The sequence below is a fragment of the Falco peregrinus genome, chromosome 6 (genome assembly GCF_023634155.1).
Source record: "Falco peregrinus isolate bFalPer1 chromosome 6, bFalPer1.pri, whole genome shotgun sequence".
Lineage (NCBI taxonomy): Eukaryota > Metazoa > Chordata > Aves > Falconiformes > Falconidae > Falco > Falco peregrinus.
In genome coordinates, this window is record NC_073726.1 from 41,802,881 (window position 1) to 41,816,820 (window position 13,940).

General features: G+C 41.0%; 1 long non-coding RNA gene across 4 annotated transcripts in view; it reads left to right on the forward strand.

Annotated features, from left to right (window-relative positions):
* Positions 1-13,940, forward strand: part of LOC114013463 (uncharacterized) — a 56,912-nt gene that overhangs the window by 10,795 nt on the left and 32,177 nt on the right. The window contains exon 3 of one of the 4 annotated variants that reach the window (XR_008747778.1): positions 466-3,426. The exons of the other annotated variants lie outside the window; for them this stretch is intronic. This is a non-coding gene — a long non-coding RNA (uncharacterized LOC114013463). Of the gene's footprint in view, positions 1-465; positions 3,427-13,940 lie in introns of those variants that run through there. 4 annotated transcript variants of the gene reach the window in all.

Genomic DNA, 13,940 nt, shown 5'->3' on the forward strand with positions numbered 1-13,940 from the left:
AAGGCAGGGCTCCCTCTTCCTTTATTCCACTTTCAAAGGCTCTGGCATCCACACCATTCAGATAGCAGCAGCAGGACAAAGCATCGGCCCTCTTGTTCACAGTGATGAGAGAGTGCAGGAAACCGGAAGCCAAGGCAACTAGTGCTGCTACCGGGTCCATGTTGCTGTTTAAAGGGGTAATGAAGTGGGTCTGCTGAAAAATATTTCCTCTAGTTTGCTTAGCCCAGTTGCCACAGGCATTTTGAAGGAGGTACACCTGGCTGCATAGTTAACTTGCTCTTTTTCAGGGCACGTGGGGTACAACTGTCATCTTGTGGTATTTACAAGAAAACAGGAATAGAAAACTTTCATTTTACCTGCAGCTTGTCCATGTGGGATAGACACAGGCAATATAGAAATTAGTTAGAAAAAGCATTTTGACTGATAAAAACCCTGTTACGTTTTCCTTCTGTTGCCTACTTTAAGCCTGTGTGCACCAAAATCTTGCACTGTATCCAAAGACGTATGTTTGGAGTCTGCAGGCCTTGGGGATGGAGAGAAGTTCCATAAAGAGCCGTGTTTGCTAGATATTTTCAAGACAGATTTGGAAACAATTTTATCTCCTTCAGTCATGAAGAACCTAAGAAAGAAGCTTTGGGACCATGGCACATCTATATTTAGGTCTTCTATACCTATATACTTTTTTCCCCTCTTTATTTTTCTGTAGACAAATTTTAAGGTAAATGCATATATGAAATAAATTCCACATCTAAAGTAGTGCAAATAGGGGATATTGCTAGAATGACTATGCTTCCTACATGTCCTCGTGTAGATGAGAGAGACAGAAGACATGTACCACAGACTTTATTTTGGTAAGATTAATGTTTTCAGTCAACATTAAAACTGAATGCTGAAGTGCTGCCTTATCTGCCCTTGAATCTCCAAACTGCTGCCCTCCCGTAGACCCACTGGTTTTAATTTTTGGTAAATCTCATCCATTTTAGCTTTCTTTCCAGGTCCCACTTCCTCTGCCTCCTCTCTGCAACACATTGGTGCTGGAGCTACAGCACATCAATCTGGAGATTCATTCCCCCTTAAGTACAGAGAGAAGAATGAAATTGTAAATAATCCCAAATTATAATTTTATCTTATAAACGGCAAAGTTAAGTAACTGAAAAATAAGAACAGACCTTTAACTGTTGATTTTCAGTTAGAAACCCTCCCCTTTCCCGTGTCAATCATATCAAACTGATGCTATGCTTTAGAAAAACAAGGGGAGAGGTAGCTCTTCCAGCTCACCCTGGAAGTTTCACTGTTCCAGTGATGGAAGGAGGTTGGGCTGGAGCCCAGAATAATGCAGCATCATTAGCCTCACCACCTCTTCTGTCTTGCTTCAACAATTAGGGGCTTTGCTTCTGTAGATTAACCCAATGGCTCATCATGTGTTACAGTCCCAGTGCATTTATGACCCTTGAATTGCTTGAAAGCCTTGGGAGGCTCCAGAAGGACAAATCAAATGCCTCTACATATGAAGTAAGAAGAAATGTCGTGCAGTTTAGACCTTGGGATACACTCAGTTTAGTCAAAGTGAAATAAATTCATGTTCCTCAAAACCCTTTTTTCTCACAATAAAGCATTATAAAAAATAATCTATATTATGTGAGCTAGAGAAGAGGATAAGGAAAGTCGGGAATGAAAATGAAGAAACAAGAGAACTTATTTATCTTTCTTTTTAAAAATAAAAATTTCAGATTTTAACTACAAAGTCCATACTCTTCCAGCCCAGCTGTTGTACTTCTCACACAATTGAGAAACACTATATAAAGCACTTGGTGTTACAATAGAATTTCTCTTTCATGTGACGGCAGTTTCCTTCTAAACCAGGTCCTGGTTCAGCATTTCATGTAAAATCAAAGGATAATTGCCCTGGAACAGGAACTACAAAACTCAGGATCAAGTGGGACCACTCAGTCTAGTGAAAAATTTTGTGCAAAAGAGGGCCTTGGAGCTTTCTTAAGCAGAGGTACTACTGTCTGCAGGTGCCTATTTTACTTAGGATTTATAGCCTACAATGCTATCCTGATTGGTGTTTATGTCTTTTCGTTTAAAATATGATGAGGAGTCCTCTTCAGGAGCAAGAGTTGCCATCCTGCTTCTTCAAATACATTAGCTGGGAAATTACAGTCTTCACTGAAGAAAAGCTAGGTTCTGTTTTAAGAGATAGCCCACATCTGTATTCACCTTGTAGGATGTATGCAGGCCCTGTTACTCAAGCTCAAAGACTTTTTCCCCTTTTGTGTATGATACGAGGTACGGAGCGCCCCACACAAGTTTCTTTCAGGGGCACTGCTGAGGTCCAGTGGCCTGCTACAGTGAATTTCAGACAGGTAGTGAGTTGTTTTCTGTTTATCAGAAACTCAAGATGCGTATGTGCCTCTACAAGTCTTCTCCAAAGACTACTTGTCATTCAGCGTGACTTACAAAGGGTGGATCCTATCATCTCTTGTGCAAACCAGGAGCCTCAACTGCCTTAGAAGGTGATGTATTTCTGATAAATGTTCAATCCATCATTATTTTAGAACAAGACGAGGTAAGGAACTTGAACAGCAGAATTATGGATGTGGAAGATGATGGAGACAGTAAATTCAGAAGTCTATGGCCACATTAAATACTCAGGAGCTGTGAAATGGCAAAAGCCTTCATTATTGAATCAGTACAAGGCCATCCTCCTAATAAGCTAGGACGTCCTCCCTCAAGGCAGCAGCTCTAACCCTTACTATATCAAGACTTCTTGGGCACATGAGATTAGCAAGGAAGCTCACTGGCAAGTGAAATACAGCAACGGGGATCTCCAGCACTGTTTCACCTAGTAAAAGCCTACATAGAGTCATAGAGTCATGGAATCATTTAGATTGGAAAAGATCTTTAAGATGAAGTGACTGCAAGCATGCTACTTTTCTCATCTTTGGCACTGGTGAGCGTTGGAGTACTATGTCTTCCTTGGACCCTAGTGAGTGGATAGGACTCAAGACGGATAGGACCGCTCTGCTTATCCCTGTAGCTAGCACCAAACAATTTGAGAATGTCCCCTTAGTTTCCTTGTCTGCTCCTAGCCTTCTTAGAGGTGACAAAGGTAGCACCTGTCACAACAGGCCTTGGCACCACAACATTTCTAAACTCCTCACACTTACATCACATTTCTCCTCAGGATATGTTACAAGCCCTTTGCATTAGGGCCACAGTATTCCTCAGCACTACAGCTATGTTAAAGGAGCCTTCTCCCTGAGATTCCTTGTGGCAGGTGATAAGGATATTCAGATCTTTAAGGCCAAGTGAGGTTTCTCCTGTCAAGACAGTAAAAGTGCAACTCCCTATTCTAGGGAACACCAGGTTCCTGACACATGTCAGCACTTGAAGCATGGATTAAGTGCAAAAAAAAAAAAATAATCCAATGACAATTTCTTGACACAGGTGATTGGTGAGTCCACTAGGGGAGGTGCACTGCTGGACCTTTTACTCATGAACAAACTGGCTGGGTGTGTGGAGATTGAGGACAGCTTTGGCTGCAACCCTGAGATTGTATAGTTTAAAATCCTGAGATAAATGAGCAAAACAAATAGTAAAATTGCCAGCCTTGACTTCTGGAGGGCAAAATTCAGGTTGTTCAGGGATCTGGTGGGTAGCATTACATGGGAGACAATTTGCTGCCCCTGGGATAGCTAGCTGACCTTCAAGAACAGCCTCCTCAAAACACAGAATTGGTTCATTCTAAATCACAGAAAGATGAGCAGATGTGGTACAAGGCAAGTATGGATGAGCAGGAGACTCTTGACTGACCTCAAAATACAAAATAGAAGTATGCAGTAGGTCCAGGACTACCTGGATGGAATATAGAGACATTGCCCAAGTCTGCAGAGAGAGAATTAGGAAAGCCAAAGCTCAGTTGGTGTTGCAACTGCAAATGACGTGAATGGTGACAAAAAGGACTTTAATAAGGTTGCTGGCAACAAAAAGGCAGCCTATGGAAAATGTGGGCCAAGTACTCTGTGGCAGGGGGACCTACTGACAGAAGGTGAATGGAAAAAGGGGAGGTGTTCAATGCCTATTCTGCTTCTGAGTGTTCTTTTTGCTTTTTTATTGGTAAGATTTACTCTCAATCCTGGGGCTAATAGTAGAGTCTGAGGGTGTGAAGCAGTAGCCACAGTGGAGAAAGACTGAATGCTTAAGCCAATTGGATGTACCAAAGTTCATGGAAGCAGGGGAGTGCATCCAAGGGTGCTGAGGAAGCTAACCCATGTCACCGTGACTCTGCTGCCCATTGACTTTGACAGATTATGGTGACTGGGGAGGTCCCCGATGGACAGAAGAAAAAGACAAATGTCATACTTGTCTTCGAGAAAGTTGAGGAAAAGGATCTAGGGAACTACAAGCTAAGCAGTCTAACAGCAGTCTCCTGGAAGATTTTTGCTCCTGGAAACTATTTCTGAGCTCAGGAAGTGCAAGAAGGTGGTTAGAAATAGGCAGCATGCATTTACCAGGGTGAACTGATTGGTTGATCTTGGTAAGACGACTGGTTCTGTGGGCAAGGGAAGAGTAGTGAATATTGTTTACCTTGACTTTAGCAAAGCTTTTCCCAAGGTCTTTGATAGTATCCTACCAGACAAAACGGTGAGATATGGACAGCATAAGCAGATGACAAGGTGGATGGAAAACTGGCTGAACTACCAGGCTAAACAGGTTGTGACTGGCAGTACAAAGTCCATCTGACAGCTGGTTGCTAGTGGCAGTCCCCCTCAGGGACAGATTCTGGGGCCAGTGGGGTGTGATGTCTTCACTGTTAATGATCTGGACTATGGGAGAGAGTGCACTATCAGCAAATTTATGGATAATACCAGCCTGCAGGGGAGCCAGTTGATACGCTGGAGAGCAGGGCTGTTATTCAGAGTGACCAGGACGGGCTGGAGGAATGGGTTGCCAGGAGCGTCACCAAGCACAGCAAAGGCGAGAAGTCCTGTGTCGGGCATGGAATAACCCCCTGCACTTGCACATACTGGAGGTCAACTGACCAGACAGCAGCTTTGCAGAAAGGGACCTGGAGTCCTGGTGGACACTTATGAGCGTGAGTTGGCAGCTGGGGCAAACAAGGTCAACCTCATCCTGGTTTATATCAGCAAGATGTAATCAGCACGTCCAGGGAATTAATTATTCCCCTCTAGTTGGTACTTGTGAGACTGCTTCTGGAGTACTGGGTTTGGCTGCCCAGCACAAGACATTGACATACTGTTGTGAATGCAGCGGAGTGTCGCTAAGGTCACACAGGCTGGAGGACAAGCATATGAGGAGAGTGTGGTGAGGTGAATATAGACAAGAGATTCAGACTCTTCTTGGAGGTGTATGGTGGTAGGGGAACTGCTAATCGACACAAGTTGCTAACAGGAAATTCTGCATGTAAGGAAAAAATACTTTCACTGTTGTTAGGATTGTCAAATGCTGGAATGGGTTTTCAATATATATTGTGGAATCTCTGTCTTGGAGCTGTTCAAAACCTGACTGAGCAACCTGCTTTAGTTGGAGCTGCTTTGAATAAGAAGTTAAAATAGCTGACCTCCAGGGATCACTTCCAACCTGTCCATCGGAGGGGTGAGGCAGAGACCAGCAGATGACAACAGTTTGCCACTGCAGATCTGCTAGAACCCCTGTTGCCCTCAGAGAGCTTGAGTGTCAAAGGTGAGGCACCTACACATTTCAACGCTGAAAGATGGCAGCTGAGTTTAGGTTCTGAGGGCTGTAACTTTCAATGTAGAACCCTAAAATCTGTCTGAATCTCTTTTGAATCTGTCTCTTAATACTGAACTTTGAAAAGCATGGATCTATTTTCAAAGAGCACATGCTTCTCTACTGAAGGCATGAAAGACCTAAGAGGATAATTAATCAGGATTGCTTTGAGGGACATTTTCCCTCCTATTGTCCTAAGATGAGACTGGAGACAGTAGAAAGTGGCAGATGTTTTGGAGTAGCCTTGTTTTTTTCAGGGCTTTAAATTGTTGTTTTCCCATGTGGGTTTCTTATCTGCTTAATAGATAATGCATACTTACTTGTCTGTAGATGGCTAGTGTACATGACTGCAATTGGCACCGTTTTGGAGTTAGAACATAGTTGTCTTCTAACTGGTATTAATTCCCATTTCCAAACACTCTGCTTAACTTCAGCATTAGCAAAACCATATGAGAGCGTGATGTTGTTGCACTCACAGTGTTGTTCAGGGCTGTATATGGAGCTATGTGTTACAAAAAAATTGTATAAAATGAAAAGCTGACTTACATTAGTATCTTTCTGTTGAAAAGTATGCACATTCTAAACAGTGCTTGAAAAAAATGTCATTTATCTCCTTATGACTGTGATCAAATTCTATACATTTTATAAGAAACAATATGAACCTACTTTATGTCTCACTAAAAGTTTAATGTATGTGATACATATTTTAATGGAATATATGCCTTTCCTTCTTCTGGTGTAATCATTCACAGTTTTGCGAAATTGATTGGGATCTCTGATTTGGCAGCAGCTTCCACTGGTATAGGTAACAGGAAAAATACAAGGGAGTGTATAATCGTAACCCTTATCTTAAATAAAAACATCCAGTTTTTAACCTTTGATAAATAGAAAATATTACTTGTATTTTGTCTTAAACCTAGCATTTCTTCATTAGTTTGATAATGCCTCTCTCTATGTGACAAAATAGTTAGAATATAAACCTTCCTGTCCTTTCCTCAGTAGTTAACAAATCGACACACTGGCTTATATTTTATTAGAAATATGGGAAAGGGGAATGGGTAATGAGGAAAGAAAAAAAAATCAGCTTTCAACACTTTGATTAGATTATATCATGCTTTGTAAGAAGAATTATGTGGCTGTTCAGTTTAGTTTTAGAAGAAGTTCTATGATTCAAACCCCATAACATATCCAGTGCGTATAATAAAAGCATCACTCACATGCTGGTCACAAGGATGTGCTTCTACAAAAAAATGTTGTAACTAATGACTGTCTTTCCCCTTAGTTAAGAAAATAATTTCTATTTAAATAACTTCAAAATTTCAGTATCTGCATCTTTTTATAAGCAATAGTTTAAAGCCTATGATATAATTTGAAAACTATCAAACATACAATCTTCCTAATGTGCCAGGACTTTGATTACATAAAAATACTTTGTTGATTCGTGGTGAATATTCATAAATGGTGAATATATATCTGGTATGTATATGCACAGTATAAAACATCATTGTAAAAAAATAGCTCTATACTTACAGAAGATTTAAAGAAACCCCAAATTCCTTTCTACCTCTTTTTTTTATTTTTAATTAATGCCTGGTTTGGGCATATTATCTCAGTATAATTCTTACTGTGGTGATGTCTCTGTAGGATCATCAATAGTTCCTCTACAATGAGAACTGGAAGATAGTCTATATTAGCTACTAGTTTACTTGATCATGTCCTGGAATATCCCTAGCCTTCAGTCAAACTCATTGAATTTCTCTCCTGTTTTAGAGTGGGTAGAGGCTGCTGATAGGCCTGGAGTCATAGTCAATGGGGATTTAGTCAAAACAGTCAATATTGTCCAGAAAGTGAGTCATCTCATTTTAAAGCAGGGATCTACTTTTAGTCAGATGAATCACTCTCAAGACTCCATTGATGCAGATGTGCCAAACTGGATGAGATGGATCCCACCCTTACATTCCCAAGATGTTTCTGCTCACTTGAGAGTGAATTGAAGCACTTAAAAAAGGCATTTGTAGTGCAGTTTGCATTGCAGTTGCAGTTGTGACAACTACTGTCTCAGCCTTGCTGAGTTAGCTGTAAGTCACCAGCTTGGCATTGCCAGCTGCGTACATGGACTCTGCTGTGCATGAGCTCTTTGTGGTTCATGCGTGAGTCGCTGGTGCATTCAGCATTTAAATGTGTTAGGTTCCTTTGGTGTTCTTACTAAAAACTGACTTTCACTAAAGCTTGCTTTTTAAATAGCTCCAGAATTTTTAAATTAAGATGGCTGACAGATTCTAAAAGCGTTCTTCCGCGTGTTGTAAGAACTGTACCAAATCCATATCAGGTACAAGTTCTGACTGAACATCATTATATAATGCATGCTAAGTTCTGTCTGTGAATTTGTTTACTGTGAACAGAGAAACAGCCTCATCTTCTTGTTCTGGACTTCCTACCACTATGCCCCTTCTCAGGAACAATGAGAAACATGGAAAAATTGGGTCAAAGCTGCAAGTATGCTTTAGATAAAAGAGAGAGAAGAAAGACAAGTCTGATGGATCCACATATACAGCAAAGGGGGAAATGATCCTGAACTTCTACAGGTTGCAGGCAGGTAGAGGAGAATGATGAAAGAGCAGTTGGCCCAGGGCAGTGGGCAGCAGTTTGTAGGTCCTTATAGCAACCACCAGTGCCATGTTTCATCACAGCCGGGGTAGCCCTTAAAGGTTTTACCTTGCAGACTGGAAATGTGCCATGAGCATGCAGAGGAGGTGTGAGCATATTTCCTTCACTGAGTCTTGTTTGTTTTGCATGAATGAAGAACAGAGGAAGAAATTAGCAGAGGCATCAAATGTAAGGAATTGGTAATTCTCTGAAGTAGCATGACATCTGGATGAGAACTACTTTTTCCTTCTGAGTTGTGTCAACAGACAGGACATGATAGGGATGCTTCCACCCCCACTTACTCCAAGGCTGAAATCCCTGGTTGGTTACTTGTCCCTCTGCTATGCATCCCTCTGTGTAGTTCTGGATGCCTTTTGTCTGGAGGATGTCACAGCCCAGCTCAAGGTGTGGAGGCTTCCTTAGCAGTGTGGGAGGAGAAGTGGGAGTGGATTTTGCAGAAACCTCTGATCAGGAAGCTGCCTGAGCAAGCTGGTGGGGAATGGCTGCATTCCCGGGGAGTTTCCTAATTGCTGTACCACTGGGTCGTGCTGGAGAGCATATCCTGGCCAGTGTCAAACACTTGTCTTCAGTTGCCTTTGCCCAAGCACCTGACCATGGGGTCATGCTTGTTTGGCCTGCAGGTGAGGCAGGGAGGGATCTTCCTGTTACGGGAATCTCATTCAGGCTTAAGGGACAAAGCAGGTTTCAATCCCTGTCAAAATAGTAAGACTAGGATTCCTTGTGTTATGGCAAAAGTTTAGCTTCATAGAGATGTAAGTATTCAGTACCAGCAGGTGCCTTACTGGAGAGAGTGAAGCTCTGCAGTGCCTTTGAACCTTCCAAGAACTGGTGCCAAATAACAAAATTATCAGGTATGTCTGCACTGGGCCTAAAATAACAGGCTAAAGCAGGTTTTACACTTGCAGGGATATTTTTTCACTATGTGAATTCAGTAATCTGGTTTTGCACCTGTAAGAAGCCGATGTGCTACTTGGCTTTTCCCTGGCCTTTAACTGGGACTTGGAAAATGTTGTTGTACGATGTCCTTAACATGGGCTTTATAGTAAGTAAACAGTACATCCTGTTTACATAGTGACATCCAATAAAACACAAATATTGATGATTTGTCCCACATCTTATTTAGTTGTATTATATGCACTCAATATATTCATTAAAACAATTTGTTACTGCAAAACCTCATGGGTTCTTTGTCCACAATCTTGTCTACTTTAGATATTTGTCCTGTTCCCAGAAATAGATTTGAAAGCTAGAAAAAATGGCAGGGAATGTGAGCTTGCATATTCTTTGCTGACTATATCTTTATGGAATTAATTTTATGAAGACAGCGGTTTGCTTACACCAAGTAAATAGTTTTATGGGTAGAACAGAACTGTTACATAGAAAAAAAGGCATGCAAAGTGCTAGTGTTTGAAAAGTAAAGCAAAATTCAAATAGGAGCGGTGTCATAAATTTTAAGTAGTGTAACTACCAATAGGATGTCCACCTTCAAATCAAGATGACAAAACATAGATTATGGCAGGTATTACTGCAGGAGGGTACTGTGGTGTTTGTTAGACATGTGACCAGAGTAGATAACCTAGTAGCTTGCTCTACCTCCAGACATTTTGACTTCCTGTCCAACAAAGACCTGTAAAAAAAGAAAATTCTCACAGCAAACAAGCTCTGCCTTGCTGTGCTTTATGTGGAGAAACCACACTTATGCTAGCTGGACTTGATGGGACAGCTGGTAAGAGCAGAGTGCTGTTCTCACATGGCCGGCTTCAGTTTTGGTGAGACATGCGGTTTCTGACAATGAATAAATCTTGGGGCTCAGGTGCTTTTTCTACCAACTGTGTTTTCATCTGCCCAACCTTTCCAGCTTTTGTCAGTCTGTGCAAACACCTGTCCCTGTCCCTGTGTCTTGTTCCAATTCTCCTCAAATAGGCAATGCCAATGTAATTTATCATGTTGTTCATCTGGGCCCGAATCTCTTCTTTTAGTAAAACCTTGTCCTAGGAGCTTAAGGTTCCCATCTTCTTGCCAAATGCTTCCAGTTCCTCTGGTAACATTCTAGTCCTTATTTCCGTTTTTACCTAGCCAAACTGAGCTGATTCTCTCTTTGCTCCCTATGGTATCTATCTCTTTCCGATTGCTCCATCCTCTAGCCTGTCTTAGCAGCCTTGTCTCTGGTCTTGCCCCAACTTACTGTAAGGTCAGGCACTGCTTGCTCTGTAGACAATATCTTCATGAGATTTTATGCCTCTCCCTTTTTGTCTCCTTTCCCCTACCCTTCACTGATCACATTTTGGACTGTACTTCAAGTGTCTAACTCTGCTAAAGAAAGAAAGGGAGGCCATGTTAAGCACCTGATGTTGGATAGTTGATGGTAGGAGTAGCCTCCAAAGTTCCTCTATAATCACTAGAGAAAAAAAAGTAGACTCCTTTGAAGAGGTCGTTCATAATAACAAAGACAGCTCCTTGAAGTAGACAGTATAAATACCCCTTAGGATCAGATTTATCAGAGTAACTATAAGCAAATATGACACTTCTTTGGTAGACTGAGGCAGCTTCTTAATGCTGGTGTACTGCTGAAGTTTTATGGCATTTTTCCTGAAATCTCCAGTATTCAACTTAACCTGAAATACCAAACACATCTACAAATAGTGATTGTATAAAATGTTTGCTAGAGAAGTTTTTCAAATTAATGCAAATACAAATATCTCTGCCCTCTTACTTATTTATGACCAAAATCCTACAGTGACGATTGTAACTCCTTGCAGTGGAATTGGTATCATCATTAGTGACGTAATTAGTAGTCCTCCAGGAATGAATAGATTGACCTTGTGTCTCACATACTGAATATCCTACGTAATCCTTGAGTGACTCCACCTAAATACGATGGAATTTAGTTGTCGAATCACTGTGAGAATGAAATAAATGACAGCAGGCTGAATTTCAGGGTCCTGCTCTCAAAAGCATGGATCTTTTTTCTCTTGAGAAAAAGAGTAAAGCAGTTATATAAGGGAGGACAGAAAAGAAGAAAGAAAGTAAGTAGACGTGTTCTTACCTGCATGTCTCATTTAAAACTTTAATATGTTTTAATTAAGTAGGAGATCTAAATTCAATATAGCAAGATAGTATGTAATAATACATGGTTTAGGTAGCTCACAACAGTAGTAGGGAAGCTATTTAGCCTGCTTTCTTAAAGCAGTAGGGCTTAGGAAATCACGCTGTCTGTATCAGCCCACCCCCTGAAAATAGCGTTTGGCCAGTTTCAACCATGCACCACAAGTAGAGGTCTTGCAGCCACTAAGTTTCTGAGGTTGTTTAGAATAGCTGGTGAGGTGGGCTTATGGTAGGGGCTGTTCTGTCAGAGTCAACAGAACTAGCTGTAAAATCACAGCCTAATCCTGAATCAGCTATTAAAAACTGCACCAGCTGTGCTTGGCCCTGCTGTGTCCTCCTGCTTCTTCTTACTCTATCTTCTTACTCTGTCTGTTCCAGCTGTCATCCAGAGGCTTGTACCTGGGCATCTTCCCTGGTCTTGTTTTGATGAATTTGGCAGATAAACACCACTGAGGGAAAGGCTTCATATGAGTTTCTCTCTTACTAGACACCAAAAAAATTCATAGAAGTAGTAGGATGCAAGAAAACTTGAATCAGAGTTTCTGCCTCTTAGGTGTTCAGGCTTAAGGTGCAAATCCAAAAGGAAAACAAGTTTCCTTAGATTGTTTTTGGCTGAAGTGGTTTAATTAATCTAACTTTCAACTTTGGTTTCTGTATTGGGTCTGGCTGAGCCCCACAGCAGCCCCCACAGCGCTGTGCTTGCATTGGTGGCTAGAAGGTGTTGACAACACCCCAGCGCTTTGGCTGCTGCTGAGCAGCGCTCACACAGCATCAGGGATGTCTCTGCAACATCCCCCGTCACCAGCAGGCTGGGGGTGGGCAAGGTCTTGGGAGGGGACACAGCCAGGGCAGCTGAGCCAAACTCACTGCTGAGTTATTCCATACCATATGATGTCTGCACAGATATAAAAGCTAAGATAATGGAGGAAGGGAGGGCATTTGTTACTTAGGATATTTGTCTTCTGGAGCAACTGCTACATGTACTGAAGCCCTGCTTCCTGGGAAGTGGCCGAACATTGCCTGCTGATGGGAAGTAGAGAATAGCATCTTTTGTTTCCCTTTGCTTCTGCACGCCTGACTTTTGCTATTGCTTCATTTAATGGCCTTTATCTTGACCCACAAGTTGGTTTTCTCATCTTATTTTCATCCCCCTTGTTCTGCTGAAGAGGAGAGTGATAGAGCAGCTTGGTGGGCACCTGGTGTCCAGCCAAGGTCAACTTACCACAGTTTCCAGCAGAACAATTACTATGCATTAGAATGACAACTTCGGTATCCTTCTTCTGGGAGATGATCAGCTTCATTATTCAAATAATCAGATGAAATCTGGAACTATAAAATCTTAATTTCATACTGAATTAGAATACCATGTCCGGTTTTAGAGACCAGACTTGAAGGAAAAAGAGAGTCAGCTGGAGACAGTCCAGAGGAGAGTGACAAGAAAGATCAAACTATAGAAATTATAACCTAAAAGAAAAGATTGAATAAATTATGTTAGTTTAGTCTGACACAGAAAAGATAGAGTGAAGACATTATAACACAAGAGGTTGCTCCAAGGAGTAGAACAATCTATTTCCCTTGCCTATGTTTGATATCACAAGAAGTAATAGGCTTAAATTACAGCAAGTAAGATTTATTTTAGAAATTACAGAAAACTTTAGTGGTGAGGATAGGGAACAGATTGCTTGGCAAGCTTGTGGAGTTTCCATCTCCATTGGAGATCTGTACAATCGGAGTACTTGAATAACTGCTTCCTGCAGGCAGGAAGATGGATTAGGTGTCTTCTGGAGGTTCCTTCTAGTCCTACTGTATATTTTACTCTAGTAGTAGAACTCTAGTTTAAAAGATAGGCTTTGTGTACTCTTCTTATGTTACTTCATTCTTGTCTTCAAGCAGTGCTAAAATCCTTCTGTAGAAAAAAAAGAGTAAACAATGCTATTACTCCAATGATCTTGTAATGAAAAATGGAAATGCATCTTGGAATAAAGTACTTTTTGATATACCTTCATTTAGGTAATTGCGCAGAAGTCCTTGGAAAGTTGGCTGTAATAGGGGAAAAACATATAATGTGATAAAATTCATTTGTTTAAAATTACTTTTTCGACACCTGTTACTGTTGTACTGAATGATATCACTGTAGATCACTCATATGGGAGCTTCAGAAATCAATTGAATAAAATGGCCCTAATTGCATTCAGAATACTAAATACAGTTTTAGATTTTTGTATTATCATTCCTTCTATTTCAAAGATTTCATTTAACTGGAAATATTAGAAGTAGCACTTTAGTTCTCAAAAAATGTATGGATCATGTGAAATCCATTTAAAAACTAAAAGGATAAAGTAAAATGTAGACATTTCAGAGTTAACTTTAAAAGTCCCTGTTACTTTCTTTGTGGTTGAATCCTCCAGAATGAA